Consider the following 15,901-nt stretch of genomic DNA (forward strand, 5'->3'; position numbering starts at 1 on the left):
CAAACATGTTTACCTCAATTTCTTCATGTGTAAAATCAGAAGATAAACTCAATCCATCCCAGAAATATGCACATTTTATGCATAATCTACATCATTCATTTGTATATATTCAGTTTTGACAAATCTATCCAATTTGAGTCCTTTTCTGAGATTGCCTTCACCTGGTTATCCTTCCCACAAATTCAAGATCTTCCTTTTCATAAATCTTCTCTTCTGCCTTTTTAAAAAATGAAATATAGGTGACATATAATATTATATTAGTTTCAGGTGTACAACATAGTGATTTGACATTTATATACATTACAAATTGACCACCATAAGTTTAGTAACCATCTGTCACATACAAAGTTATTGCAATATCATTGACTTTATTCCCTATGCTGTATGCTACATCATTGTGACTTATTTATTTTTTAACTGGAACTTTGTACCTCTTAATCTCCTTTATCTATTTTGCCTAACTTTCCAATCCTCACTCCCAACTCCTCTGGCAACCATCAGTTTGTTACCTGTACCTATGAATCTATTTTTAGTTTTTGTTTGTTTTTTTTTAGATTCCACATATAAATGAAATCATATGGTGTTTGTCTTTGTCTGACTTATTTCACTCAGCATAATGCCCTCTATGTCTATCCATGTTGTCATAGATGGCATGATATCATTCTTTTTTATAGCTGAGTATACACCATTGTAATACACAATATATATACACACCACATCTTCTTTATCCATTCTTCTGTTGATAGAAACTTAGGTTACTTCCATATGTTGGCTATTGTGAGCAATGTTGCAATGAACATGGGAGTGCAGATATCTCTTCTGGCCTGTAATGTTGCTGCTAAAAAATCAGCTGATAGTCTAATGGGGGTTCCCTTGTACATAACAAGTTGTTTTTCTCTTGCTGCCTTTAAGATTCTCTCTTTATCTCTAACCTTTGACATTTTAATTGTAATGTGTCTTGATGTACATATTTTTGGGTTCATCTTGTTTGGGACTCTCTGTGTTCCCCGGACTTGGATGTCTGTTTGCTTTGCCAGGAATTTTTCAGCTGTTATTTCTTCAAGTAGGTTTTCTGTCCTTTTCTCTCTCTCTTCTCCTTCTGAGATCTCTATAATGTGAATGTTAGTATACTTGCTGTTTTCCCAGAGGTCCTTTATAGTATCCTCTTTTTTTAATTAAAAAGAAGTTTTTTAATATTCCAGTTAGTTGATTTCCACTACCCTGTCTTCCAGATCACTGATCATTCTTCTACATCCTCTAATCTCCTGTTGATTCCTGGTAGTGTATTTTTCATATCAATTATTGTATTATTCAGTTCCAATTGGTTATTTTTTATATTTTCTATCACTTTGTTGAAGTTCACACTGAGTTCATCCATTCTTCTCCTGAGTTCAGTGAACATTTTTATAACTATTACTTTTAACTCTGTATCTCGTAAATCACTTATCTCCATTTTATTTCATTCTTTATCTGAGGTTTTGTCTTGTTCTTTCCATTGGAAGATATTCCCTTGTCTCCTCATTTTGCATAACTCTCTCTGTTTGTTTCTATGTATTAGGTATACGACCCCCAGCCCTGCTGTCTATGAGGCCTGGCCGCAAATGCTGCAGGTGCATGCTGATATATAAGGTTGGCTCTGGTGCAACTGGCTGTGACTTTGTAGGGACACCAGTCCTGGCCAGGGTTGCCTGCTGGGTGGGGCAGTGTGGCAGCCAATTTGGAAGGGCAGGTCCTCAGGGGAGTGCTGGAGTGGGATGCATAGCGTTAGCTAGGATGATGAGGAGTGAAAGAAATGGTGTCCACCAGTACCTGGGCCAGCTAGGTGAAAGGAGATTTAAAAAATAAAAAAATGAAAATGGCCCTAGTCCCGCTTCTATTCCCAGAGAAAATTCCACCAGCTCCCTGCCCTTCCAGCACACACCCTAAAATTATTCAACAAATCTCCTTCTCATATGACCCAGGCATTTTCAAGGTGTTGCCTCTATGCTGGGGCTTGGTGCAAGTGAGTTTGTTCACAAGCCCTTCAAGAGCAGAGTCTTGGTTTCCCATAGCCCTCTGACTCTCCCTGACATAAGCCCCACTGGTTTTCAAAGCTACATATTATGGAAGATCATCTTCCTGGTGCAAGTCCCCACGATAGGGAGCCTGACATGGAGCTTGGACCCCTCACTCCTGGGGGGAACTCCTGCAGCTGGTGATATTTCTCCACTTGTGGTCACTGCACCAGGAGTGCCTAGACCATGTGTCTGCCCCTCCTGCCCATATCAATGTGGCCTTTTCTTTATATCCTCAGTTATAGAAAATCTGTTCTGCTCATCTTCAGGTCATTCTCAGGGTGTGGTTGTTCTATATGTAGTGGTAGTTTTGTGTATCTGTAGGAGGAGGTGAGCTCAGCATCTTCCTACTCTGTCATCTTGAGCTGGACTCCTCTTCTGCCTTTTTTTAAAGCTGTTAATTGTGTCACTCTTTTCCTAGTAGTCCAGACCTCAACAGATGAGTTTAATTCTGCAAATCGTTGTCAGTTTGGTTCTGCAAATCCTTTAAATTTGGGCTATGATATGGTGGTCTCTCATGTTCATTCTTTCCCAGTTATCTCCCTATCCCCACACTCCATCCTTCAATCACAGTCTAAACTCAGTTTCTTTCATGAATCTTGCTTAAACTTCCTCAATACACTCCCATACCTGCACAACAATTCCACTCTAATATAATCCTTCATTATTCTAAACTCCATAACATAGGTTTTCTCTTATGCAGAGTTTATCATCTGCCCAAAATTTTATTGTTTTATGTTTTTATCACCTGTCCTCTACCTCCATCCCAAAAGACTATGGGTAGAGATCAGGTTTCATCCTCGATTAAGAAGGCACTAAGTAATTTTTGAATGAAAAAATGAATGAATAAATGTAGGAAAAGATGTGGGAAAAGAAAAGAAGTTTAAGAATAAAACGAGTGGAGTACATTGTGGAGTGAAGTGGGTAAATGTTATATCATGCCATGTGATAAATGAGAAGTGGCGCTATGAAAAGATAACTGCTGTTTTATCTCTTGTCCTATATAGAGAGAAAATAAATGTGCCTATTTCTACTACCCCAAAGAAAGTCAACAAAAAGATTTCTCCCCTACCTAGAGAAAAAAATAGATTAGAATTTTTAAAAATAGAATACAATAAATAGCAGTTATATGTATTATATATATATGTATGTGTATATATATATGATTAGAATTTGTATAAAATGGAGTGGAAATAATGCTCAATGTGTAAATGTGTAAGTGGTAAGAATACAGAAATTATGGATTCCTCTCTCCACATAAATTTTGCGCAAATGCATAGCCACCTTCAAAGAATAACAGAATGCCCATAGGCTGTCTTAAACTTGATCACCTCTGACTTAAGCATGAATAAATGCATTTCCAGATAGCTGCTTACAAAGTCAGTTAGAGTGACCATGAAAATTCTAATTGTCTTTATAGGATTTTTTTTTTTTTACCTCTCTGCCCATGTGACCCACATTCTGTATGTTCCCAGACCAGCCCCTTTCTTTCATTCAAGACTATAATATTTGCCCATCCTATGAGAGGGCAACTGTGTATGAATATCTTACCATGTTGCCATTTTTACCATGAGTCCACGCAATTAAAACAACGATTAGAAATACACTGTACATAAAACCCAGATACAATTAGTATTAGTTTGCTAGGAATAATAGACTTTAGTGAAGCTAGATAACTTCTTTTTACTTCCCAGGCCTTTGGCCAAAACACTACCTCTGACGCTGAGAAGACAAGGTTATAAAGAGAAGTCCTCCAACAAACTGGTGCAACTCCACCAGATTTCCTGGGGACATTCACTACAGTAAATCCTTGATAAAGCTAGAAGAAGTGCTCCATCCTGTCTGTCATGGATAGAGACACTTTGTGAAGGGGAAAATAAGAACAGACCCTCAGTCCTGCAGGGATTACACCTGGCATAAACTGATAAATTTTTTTTTATAAATGGTACCTCTCAAGGGTTTAAACAAACCAAGTAGTTATAGGATTCTGTGCTGAAAAGACCAGATTCTGGCCTTGGATTATGTCATAGTAATATCAGTCTTAGAGATATTTGGAAGACTAAACTACTTTTCTGCAGTTTTGTTATCATTCCTGTAATCTTCTCTGGAATATTATTCTACCAATTATTTCCTCACTTTAATATTCTTCTCTTCAGGAGTGATGACATCCCTTGAATCTACAGATATGCTCACCTCCTCACTCCTCATCATTTAAAAAAACAAGAAAAAAAAAAAGACAACAAAGCTTTCCTCTTCATGCTACTGCACCGTTCTCAATTTCCCTTCAATGTCCCTCCTCAGAATAATCTTCATTCACTATCTCTGTTTCCACATTCTGCTCCTCTATCACCCACTCTTTGGCGCTTTGCAATCTGTTTTCTGTTCTCAACATCCTACTAAAATGCTCTTTTTATCAGTCAGCATCATGATCTCCTGTGAAACCTAGTGGCTGTGTGCTAGGATCTGAGCCTCATTCCAAAAGTTCACATTTAGGAGATACACACCAAAGGAATGATGTCAGGTTTTTCTTCACAAGGCAAAAATGGTCTGGGATTAAAATGCTACAGAGCATAGAGTTCTTATACACATATGCACAAGTAAGTCTCTATCACTGAATCCTCAGTTTCAGGAGATAATCCTTGATACAGTTTTCAAGCTGTTTCTCCTATGTACCGGAACTGGATGGTGTGGACCACTTTCTGTTGAATAAGGTTATTGGACATTCTTGCTCTAGCATCTAAGCATCATCCTGAATGTTCAGTGTTATGACATACACACTAGTGTGCACTATATGCTATTTCTTTTTAGAGAATTACATTGAGATCATCAGAGTGCATGTTTGGAAGCTTGCCTATAGATGCCTCATAAACTCTTCTTTATCCATATCTGTTTTGTTTTTTGCCATATTTGTGACATTTGTTTCACAGTGGAAAGTGTTAATATCCCCTTTGTTGAGTCTCCAGTTTCTCTTCTTTAAACTTCTCTTGTTACATATGATCACCCAAGATTGTATAATATCTGAGTAATGATTACCTCTTATTTTATACTCACTCCCTTGACTATTTTATAATTCAGCCATCACCTTTATACAGATTCCTACCTAAATCAGTATCTTACAAAGGTCTTCCCTTTTGAACTCCGGCTCAGATTTCCAACTGCTTACTTGACTTACCCACATGTGTATACTACTACTTGTGCAAACTATGCACACTTCTCTATCCTCCAAAGGCAGTAAGAAAACCCGACCTCATATAAATACATGTAAAACAAATTGATCGTGTAGTTCCTTAGAAATTTATATTCAACATTTTCATCAATGATTGGGTGAGACCCCAAGTGACTTTCTCACAAAATCTACAGATAACCGGATAGTGTACCATTGTTATGTATGACCAACTTGTTGTCTTGAAATATTTAGCAGGTTGAAATTATTTGATTTGTATAATAATATAAGATGTAATTGGGAGAAAGTTTAAATCCTACTTTTGGTTCTGAAACATACGCCCACACGCACACACACACACACACAACTACAGAATATGTTGTCATGGTTGAACAGTATGGCTCAATGGTCTAAAGCAACAAGACTCCTGTCCAATTTAATTAGAAATGCAGTGACCAGAAGGGAGAGCATGACCTTCTCTGTGCTGGATCGATTACAACACATCTCTATTAATATATTTAGTTATAGTTTCTACACTTAAAGATCTTGCACAGTTGGAAAGAAATATTTTGTGAAAGCCAAGTAAATGATTAGGAAAAAAGGAAAACAATGCTGAGAATACTTTGCTTGAGGGAGAATCACAAAAGCTCCATTAACTGATTTCAAATACTTAAAAGGTTTTGATATAGATCAGGGAGATGTACAGCATACTAAATAATGCTCAAGTTCTGATATCAAGCCATCTTGGTCATGGCCTTCCATAGTTGTATGAAATTTGAGCAGTTCATTTAAATCTCCAACCTTTAGTTCCTACAACTTCATTAAATGACTGGAAGAATTAAAATGAGAAATATAGGTGAAGTTCTAGGCATTGTGCCTGACAGGTATTAAGTGGTCAATAATTGTTAGTTATAATTATCAGTGAGTGAAATAACTTAAAAAAGTTTTCATAAAAAAGTATAGTTTGTATGCACATAATTGGAGAGTTTAACTTCAAGAAATTTCTCTTTATAAAGTTCAAGATTATCTTCATCTCAACAACTTCTCAGTGCTTTTGAGGGGATTAATGAATTGTATTATACAATATCTACTGTGTTATAATCTATTATGATTCTCCAATGTTAGTTATCTAATATATTTTTTTGGAAGGAATGAGTAGATAAACATAATAACAAATCCAGTGAGAGAAATGTCCTTGCCCTTTTGATGCCTCTTAAATTGTACCACCACTCCAAGGAGGCCATCTCTGCCTTCAGGTACAATCTGCTTAGGTAGGTTTGAACTCAATGGTAAAAATATCTTTTGCCAGTCTTTATGATTTCTAATCTTTTGAAAATAACTTCTTCTAGGATCTGTATATCCTCAGTGGTATGTTTTGACACCTCCTAGGAGCTTTTGTGTTTTCATTTCAAACCTGTGATGTTAGAAAGAAGCAAATAAATGGATAAAACTAAGTAACAACATAAGGAAAAAATATATATTTTTTTATATTTCTTTAATTTTGTATATATATGATGGATGTTCACTAACCTTACTGTGGTAATCATTTCATGTTGGATGTAAGTCAAATCATTATGCTGTACACCATAAACTTATACAGTGCTGTATGTCAATTATACCTCAATAAAACTGGACAAAAGAAATAAAAATTTCAAATGTATAACAAAATTGAATCATTTTGCCAGAAGAAGCGCCTAGAAAATAAAAAAAAAGTCATAAATTGTCCATACTGAATAATAAAATGTTGAAAGCCAACTTCAAAGAGTAAAAACAAACAAACAAACAAACAAAATTAAGTAACAAGAAAAAATTACCCCTCACATCTAACTACCGCTCTCCTTCAGAAACTGGAAATCAGCATTTAAAAAATCACCTGGTAGGAGCTTTTGATGAAATCATCAGCTCTTACTGACATATCAATATTTCCTCTTCACAATAAGAATACACAGGCCAGTAAAATAGTCAAAGCTTTTATTTATAAAGCTTTATATCATTTTATAGTTAGTGTGGGAGAAATTAAAATTTGACATAGGTAACACAGAAGTGATACAGTGGAAGCAATGGAATCAAATTTGTTATGATAATTATTAGTGTGAATTTATGTATGTTTTCTTCATGTTGTTTTCCCATTGTTCATTGTTCCTAGCCTATTTCCATAACAGCTGTCTGGGGTATTGTGTCTGTATTATGCCTCTTTTGACTATCATTATACATGAACTCCTCATTGCCTCACAGGGGAAAGTGGACTATTTTATTCCAACTAAATGCTACAAAAGGGATAATTAACCTAATTTTTTTTTTTTTCTGCTTGAGAATTGCATCACATTACATATGAAAATATTTAACTTGGGTATCAGGGAGCTCCATTAAGCATTCAACCATGCAGGATGGTGACAAGTGGTGTGAAACAAAATTAGAACACATTTATTTTGGCTTCAATGATTCTCTCAAATTATTTGTTTGTTCTTGATTGACTTCATTGTTGATAGTGTCAGAAGAAGAAATATTCACCACATCTTCAAAATTCACTATATTTCTTTTCTACCTTAAAAAAATTTTCTTTGTATGGAGCCTGGCACTCACTCATATCAGTATATTGTTTTCATCTGCATAACAATTAACAGTAATTTACTAAATCTTTGATCCTGTTGGAACTTCAGTAATTCTCTAGTGCAATAATTTGGAGCCAAGTGAAAAACACCAACCCTATCAAAAGCAAATGATTTAGCATATATGGAAGAATCTCTCTGTCAGCTTCCAAATGTAAGTACCTTAAGATACATCCTAAAAGCACAGATTGCCTTTAAAAGTTATAAAATATAGGAAATAGGAAGAAAAGACAGTATGGGGTATATTCTTTATACATATCCTTTCACATTCTGGCTTATGAAAATTACTAGTTACTTTTCAAGGTTGCATATTTACAAAAAAACATAGGAGACACTAAAGTAAGTATGGACATTACCCCCAAATGTTGAAAATATGCCAAAGTAACTACAGAGTTGTTTTTGTTGCTCTTAACCCCAGTAAAGTTTTCAAATTCTTTTCAGGCTGTTACTTTAATTGAAAGTAGAGGTCAGCAAACCATGGCCTCCCACCTGTTTTTGTAAGCAAAGTTCTGTTGGAACATAGCCTCATCCATTCATTCACTTATATGGTATCTATGCTGTTATCCTGCTGTGGTGGCAGAGTCCTGTAGCTGCAAGAGACTGTATGGCCTACGAAGCCTCAAGTATTTACCATCTGGCTCTTTACAGAAGAAGTTTTGCTGATCTTGTCTTAAAACCTTCTGATGGGAGAAAATTTTCCTAGAATAACTTGAGGAATCACCATGTTCTCTAACTTTAACAAGATGGTAGATTCCCAATATCACTAAGTATTTTTACCCTCTTCTTAATTTTTTAAAAAGAGATTTTTTTTAGTGAACTTTATATTGAAATATAGCACACACGCCAGAAGAGATGAAAATGAAAATGATAAAAATGATAGAAAATAAGTCTTGGCGAGGATATGGAACAGCTAGAATCTCATACATTGCTAGTGATTGTGAAAATCAGCACAGCCACTTTGGGAAAAAAATGTTTGGCAATATCTGGTAAATCTGAACATATACATGCTCTATGAGCCAGAAATTCTGTTCCTAGATATATACTCAACAGTATACTGATATTCTCCAAAAGACATGTATTAGAATGTTCATAACAATGCTATTTGAATTAGCAAAAAACTGGGAATGGCCCAAACACCCACTAACAGTAGATTGATAATATAACATGTAATATATTTGCATAATGGAATACTACACAATGATAAAAATTAAACATCTCTAACTCCACACAACAGTGTGAATAAATCTCTCAAATACAATACGGGCTGAAAGAAGCAAGATACAAAATTGTACACATTATTCCTTTTATATAAATTATATAAACAAGGAAAAGTAATCCATTTTGTTAGAGGTGAGGATAGTGGTTACCTTTGGGGTTGGTAGTGACTGGAAAGGAGCACAAAGGAGGTTTCTGAGATACTAGTACTGTTCTGTTATCTGGCAACTGGTTACATGGTGTGTTTGTTCTTTAAAATTTATCAAGGTGTATACTTATAAGCATTGTAGTTATGTATAATTTTTTAAATAAAAAAATAGTGTATCCCTGGAAATATCAAAGGTTGGTGCCATCTTCAAAGACTTGAAAACCATATATATATGACGATTCTTTTTGGCCCATACAGGAGAAAAATAGGTTCTTAGAGAATGACAGTGTATTATCATAAACTTGATCAGGTCTTGATTTAAGTTGTTGCTGCTATTTCAGATACCGCTTCTTTGGTTGGACTAAATCAACTCAGGCTCTGGCTTCTGGTATGCAGCTATTGATCTGGCAAAAGCTGTTTTCTCTATATTGCTTAGCAAAGACCACCAGAAACAATTTGCTTTCATCTGGCAGGACAGCAGCACACCTTCATTGTCTTCCCTCTGTCTCTTTGTCTTAATCTAATACCCAGCAACCTTGATCAACTGCCATCCCACACATACTGGGGACATCTATTTGTTGTCTTACCTCTGGCTCTTTGTTTTAATCTAGTGCCCAGCAATCTTAATCAACTTGCCATTCCACATATATTGGGGACATACGTGTGGTCTACTATATTGATGTTATTTTATTGTTTGAAAATGATAAACAGGTTTCCTGGGTGCTTTTATAAGACACAAGTGTGCCAGAGGGTAGGGAAGATTATGCCTCATGAAAACTCTTGCACTGCTTCCTTGGGAAGTTTCTAGAGCTCCAATGGCAAGGCTTATGTTGCGATATTATCTTCTAGTGAAAACAATGTTGCACGTTGTACTCTCAACACTAAAAGCTTGGTGGGCATTTTTTTGTATTAGAGGCAATATATAGGTTGTCTGAATGTGCTCTACAATCCATTTAATATTTAATCCAGCTTTGAGAGAATGCCAGAGCAAGAAAGTGCTCTGAAGATGGTTCTAGATACAGTGTAAGCTGCTCTACACTGGAATTTTCTGACCCAGCATATCCAATGGTACTTAAAATTTTGGGGGTTGTTAGAAATGCTGACTATCATATCTTTCGAGGCCCAATAGTAGAATTATAACACAGATGCTTTGGATTTGGGGGAAAAAAAGTCATGCCTTCTTCAAATAACTGTTCTATTTTTGTGAAAGAGATTCAGCTTTACTCCTGAGCCCTAGGAGGTCCAAGAAGCCCCTCCTCAGTGGGTATTTTCCCCTCTCATCATGCCATAATATTGGGCAGGTATAACAGCCCAAGACCAAATGCATCTTAAATTGGGCTAAGCAGCTCCTAAAGGTGCAAAGAGATTGCAAGTGTAGGTGACTCTTAGGATCCCATGTGTGTATGTGTGTTGCTTTGCCTATCTTTAAAGTACATCTATGACCTCAGAAGAATTTCCTAAGATCTGTAGACAGAAGTTTAAAAACTAGTGCTACATGTAATAATACTAATCTCACAGATATAATGAATAAAAGAAGCCAGACACAAAATGGTATATATTATATGATTCCATTTACAGACTTTTTAAGAATAGACACAATTATTCCGTGGTGTTAGAAGTCAGAACAGTGTTTAACTTTGGGAAGGTATTTATAGGATAGCACACGGAACCCTCTGGGGTGTTAGAAATATTTGTTATCTTGATATGGATGAGTTATGCATATATTGTAAAACTCACTGAGTTAAACACTTAGAATTTGATTTGCTCAAGTAAAAAAAATTTAAATATTAGAATGAGAGATCAGAGAGAATTTTCACAAATCTGCTCCTCATTTCTATATGATGGGTCTATCTAAGATGTTATAATTGGATAATAAGTTTTAAAACATGGTTTTTAAAAATAATAGAAGATCACAGCCATGGTATAGGGTCCCCAAGACAACCTCCAGGTTCAATGATTCGCTAGGAGCGCACACAAAACACAGCATGATGTTGTACTCACAAATATGATTTATTGCAGCAAAAGGATACAAAGAAAAATTAAAGAGAAAAGGCACATGGAATAAAGTCCATAGGAAACCAGGCACAAGCTTCCAAGAGTCTCGTCCCATTGGAGTCACACAAGATGCACTTAATTTCTCCAACAACGGATTATAACAACACGTGTGAAATACTGTCTACCAGGGAAGCTCAATAGAGACTCAGTTCCCAGAGTTTTTATTGGGGGCTTGTCACTTATGCATCTACTAGATATGTAACAAAAATCCAGACTCTTAGGAAAAAAGCAGGTGTTCAGGATAAACCACATGGTTTGAACAAAAGGTATAGGTACAGTGAGCCATTCTTATCAGGTAATGGTGGGAACCCTTCCCAAAATCCAGGTCCCCAGATATTAGCCAACCAACCTTGCAAGCAGGCCTTTCTAAAGATAGCAGTCTCAGGCCTGAAGAGTTAATTATTTTCTGCATAGCAATGAAATACGGGCAGGTCCACTACAGTCTCCAGTACTTGAAGGATGGAGATTTGATTTAGTCTACTAAGGAAGAATCATGCCTAGCTGAGCTGATGGATGAAGGGTAAGGATACTCAAAACATGTGGTAGAAAACAGAGGATAAAATATCAATTATGGCCTCATGATCAATTTCAATTACAGAAAGGAGGAAATTAGTAGTTGTCGATGTTCTTTTCCTGCCATTATAAGAAAGTTATTGTTGATTTAATCCATAGATTAAATTGTATTTTTATGAATGTGGGTTGTAACTAAATTGGAAGAAGTTATCATCACACAGAGGATGGGACTTGGGGTCTCCTTTTTGAAAGGAAGTAAGCAGATTTTTATTTTACAAGAGTTGATTGCATGATGTTAGGCAGAGGCAAGTTGTTTTAGGTCTTTTTTGTTTGCAAGGATAATATGGTTAGAATATAGATGCCGAGTAACCAAAGTAGGGAATTATGCTACTTTTTTTCTTGGCAAACTTATCCCTTTATAGATCTTCCCCTTTTCTGATGGGCTGAAAATGTGGGCCTACATTTCTCAGAGTCTCTTGTCTCTAAGGATCTGAATTCTGCCGCACTTTGCCAAGGAGATGTACTCTCATAAGAACTGAAAGGGGAATAGGGGTCAGAAGCCATTTTCTAAAAGTAGTAACATAGAGTGATGGGCTCCTGAAACTGTGAGAATTTGCAGAAGCCTTTATGTGTTTCCCTGAAAGTAACCTGCTCCGTTGCCAGGGCATCTGATTTCAGAAGTAGTTCCCACAAGTCTAACTAGCGTAGGAACAGCAATTTCTTTCTTCTTAACACCACAGTGATGGTGGTAAGTCTCAAAGCTAGCAGTGGTCTCTTCTGTCTGTTTCTCCTCTAGCACTTACACTGGTTTTGTAAACACCTAATCCCCTACATTAAATTCTTTCTGCTTATAAAGCCAAGTGTGGCTTCTGCTTTACTTGACTTTCTGTCTATGTATTTTTTTGGTTATAAATTCTAAAATCTTGTGCCTTCCCCAAATCAACACAGTTATTTCTATATTTACCACAGCAAGAGAAAAGAAAGACAAGAACATCATGCAGGGCTTGACCTAGAAATGACATCACTTTCACTCAGATTTAATTGCCTATAAATAGTCATATCACCCTGCCCCCATCCACAAACAACAGGGACCCAGTGAGGTGTAAGCTTCAGTATGCTTAGAAAGGAATGGAGAACTAGATGTTTATGAGCATGACATGTGAATATGTGGGGAGAAAAATATTCCAGATAAGGATAAAATAAATTACTAGGAACCTGAGGCAGGAAAATATCTGACATATTCAAGGACCAGTGAGGATGCCAGTGTAGTTAGAACTGAGTGACTGAGAAGAGAGTCGCAGGAGATAAAGTCAGAGGTAATGGTGGGTCAGATCACAAAGTGATTCCAAGGTCCTAATGAAGATTTAGACTTTTAATCTGAATAACTCACAAATATACTAGAGAGTTTTAAACCTAGGAGTGACATGATCTGACCTGTATTTTAAAATTGATTTGCTTTTGTCACTCTGGCAAGGAGACTACCAGGGTGGCAGCTGTGGGAGTAGTGAGGAGTGGTGTGCTTCTGTGTATATTTTGAGTATGTAGTCACAGGATTAATTGATGGACTGAATGTGCTATATGAGAGAAAGGAGTGAATTAAGGATGACTTCAAGTTTCTGGCCTGAACAACAGCAGGAATAGAGTTGCTTTTAACTTGGGTGGCATAGTCTTCAGAGGAAGCAATTTGGGGGGATATTAGAAGCTTGGTTTTAGGTGTGTTATGTTTGAGATGAAAATTCCAAGTAAAAAGATTAATATGTGAGTTTGATGTGCAGGACTAAGATATATTTTAGAGAGGTACATTTTGGAGTCATCAAAAATTAGATAATAATTAAAGACATGAAACCAGGTGGGATCATCTGGAGAGTGGACATAGACAGGGAAAAGTAAAAGAGCAAGGACTGAGCCCTAAGATGCCTCCACATTAAGAAGTTGTGGAGATGAGGAGGTACCAGCAAAGAGACTGAGAAGCAGAGGCCAGTGAAATAAGAGAAGAGCAAGACAAGTAGGGTATCCTAGAAACCAGGTGAGGGAGATGTTTCAATGGGGAGAATGAATAGATAAGTCAAATGATGCTGCTAGTCAAGTAGCAAGAGGCTTGAGAATTGACTTTTAGCTTCAATGATATGAAGCATCTTGATAATAGCAATTTCTATGAAATGATGTGAGTTAAAGCATGATAACAGTTTTCCATACACATTTTATGCTTTCCAAATATTTTACCATCATTCTTTTTCCTCTTCATTAAAGAAGTTATCTTAATTCCTTATTCCAGGTTACTGACTCTACTCCTTACTGTATCTCATTTATTATTTCTTAATGGTGTAAGTTTTGTCTTAAATTTGCTTTCTTCTTTTATTCTTGTTTCATATTCTTTAGGTGGTTCTCTTCCATTCCTAGAGGATATAAACTTAATTGGCGTACATTTTTCTTCTATTTCCTGAAGGTATATATTCTTTCTAGAACATATTTTTTAATCTTTCCTTTCTTCCTTATTCCTTTCCCTTTCTGCTGTCAATCTGTCTGCCTGCCTACGTTTCTTAGTGCTTTTGAAGAGTTGCTTTTCATTGTATCTAGCTTGTTCATGAACATCTCTAGTTGGAATTTTTATTTGCCTAAATGTAGCATGGTTAGATAGTGCTTGAAATCTGTTTCCTCTTTGCCAACTTGTCTGGTTCTTACTTATGTTTAGCGTCATCAATCTAAGATGAAAGTAGAATCAAATTAATTGCATCCTACACATCCTTTTATAGCAACTATCAAAAAAATAGCTCACAGACAGCAGTATACACTGCTTAGTTAGAGACTGTCAAATAATGGAGAGAACATGGATTATATTATTATGATGTAACACTCAAGTCACCTGAATCACTGTGGCACAGCTTCTCCTGAGTGAAATAAGGTATTAGATTCAATTATTTCTAAAGCCACTCTGCATGAAAATTTCTGTTTCTGATTACTTTAACATATGCCTTGACATAGAATGGAATAGTCCATTTTTTTTCAATTCCACAAATATTTTATTACATTTTTCAATATATTAAATCTTTAGGACACCAGTGCACTTTGTTCTGGTTAAAAACTTACTTTACAGAGATATTAATATAATAAGAATCAGAGAACATGGCTGACTTTTACATATAAGGCATTATAATACCCTAAACTTTCTTTTTTCTCATCACCAGAACATTAACGCACAAATATCGCTCAACGGTTTCACTCATAGAGAACCATTTTTTAGTCCAATTACAAAAAGTTATGATTAAATGCTAGCCTATTTGTAGACATATTAAGTAGGTTTAAAAAAATTGTGTTTACTTAAAAAAAATTATAGTTAAGGAAAATAAGCCATTCACTTGACTGACACTAAACACAACTGTATTATTTGAACATCATATTAACTTTTCCTTAAATACCTTCAAAAACTACCACTAATTTTATTCTAATTTTCAGTGCACAGTGAGTGGCATGAGTGTAATTTTCTGATTGAAAACACAATGCACTTCCCTCTCAATGTACAAATGCACTTCAGTTTTCAATACAGCAGAGTAAAATCTTCCTTCCTAAAACTTTGGAGCTTATTGCAATTATAATGAAATAGACAAGGTGGCTTTTGTTCAAGTGCATGTGTGACTTTGGAGAACTACTTTGGAATGAATAATATTTTCATTTTTCTGCTTCTCAACAGCAGCTACCGCCTTTCTGGGACATAAATGCCATCTGAACCAATGACTTATTTCCAGTCAGATAGCAAATGTAGACTGAATTCTTGCAGTTAGGTTAATAGAAACCCAAATATTTTCATACAGATTAACAACACAAGGATTTATTGCAGCATGAGAACGGAGCATTATCTTTCCAGTATTTATTTTTAAATGTAATAAACAGATCCCAATGACTGCCACTAAATTAATTCTTGGATCCACTTACTAGTCCTATGATAAACACTAACAGTAAATTTCCTAGAATTGTGGGGAAATTCAATAATTTCATTTATACTGATTGAGTTAATTTTGGAATGATCATGTCAGCCACTGATCACTGCATACCTCAGCATTCTTTAAAGCATCCAAGTATATTAGACTGTACTAAATATTATGCCATATGTGTAGATTTAGCAGAAGATGTTGATTTGGTACAGAAA

Source organism: Balaenoptera musculus, chromosome 7, assembly GCF_009873245.2.
Source record: "Balaenoptera musculus isolate JJ_BM4_2016_0621 chromosome 7, mBalMus1.pri.v3, whole genome shotgun sequence".
NCBI lineage: Eukaryota > Metazoa > Chordata > Mammalia > Artiodactyla > Balaenopteridae > Balaenoptera > Balaenoptera musculus.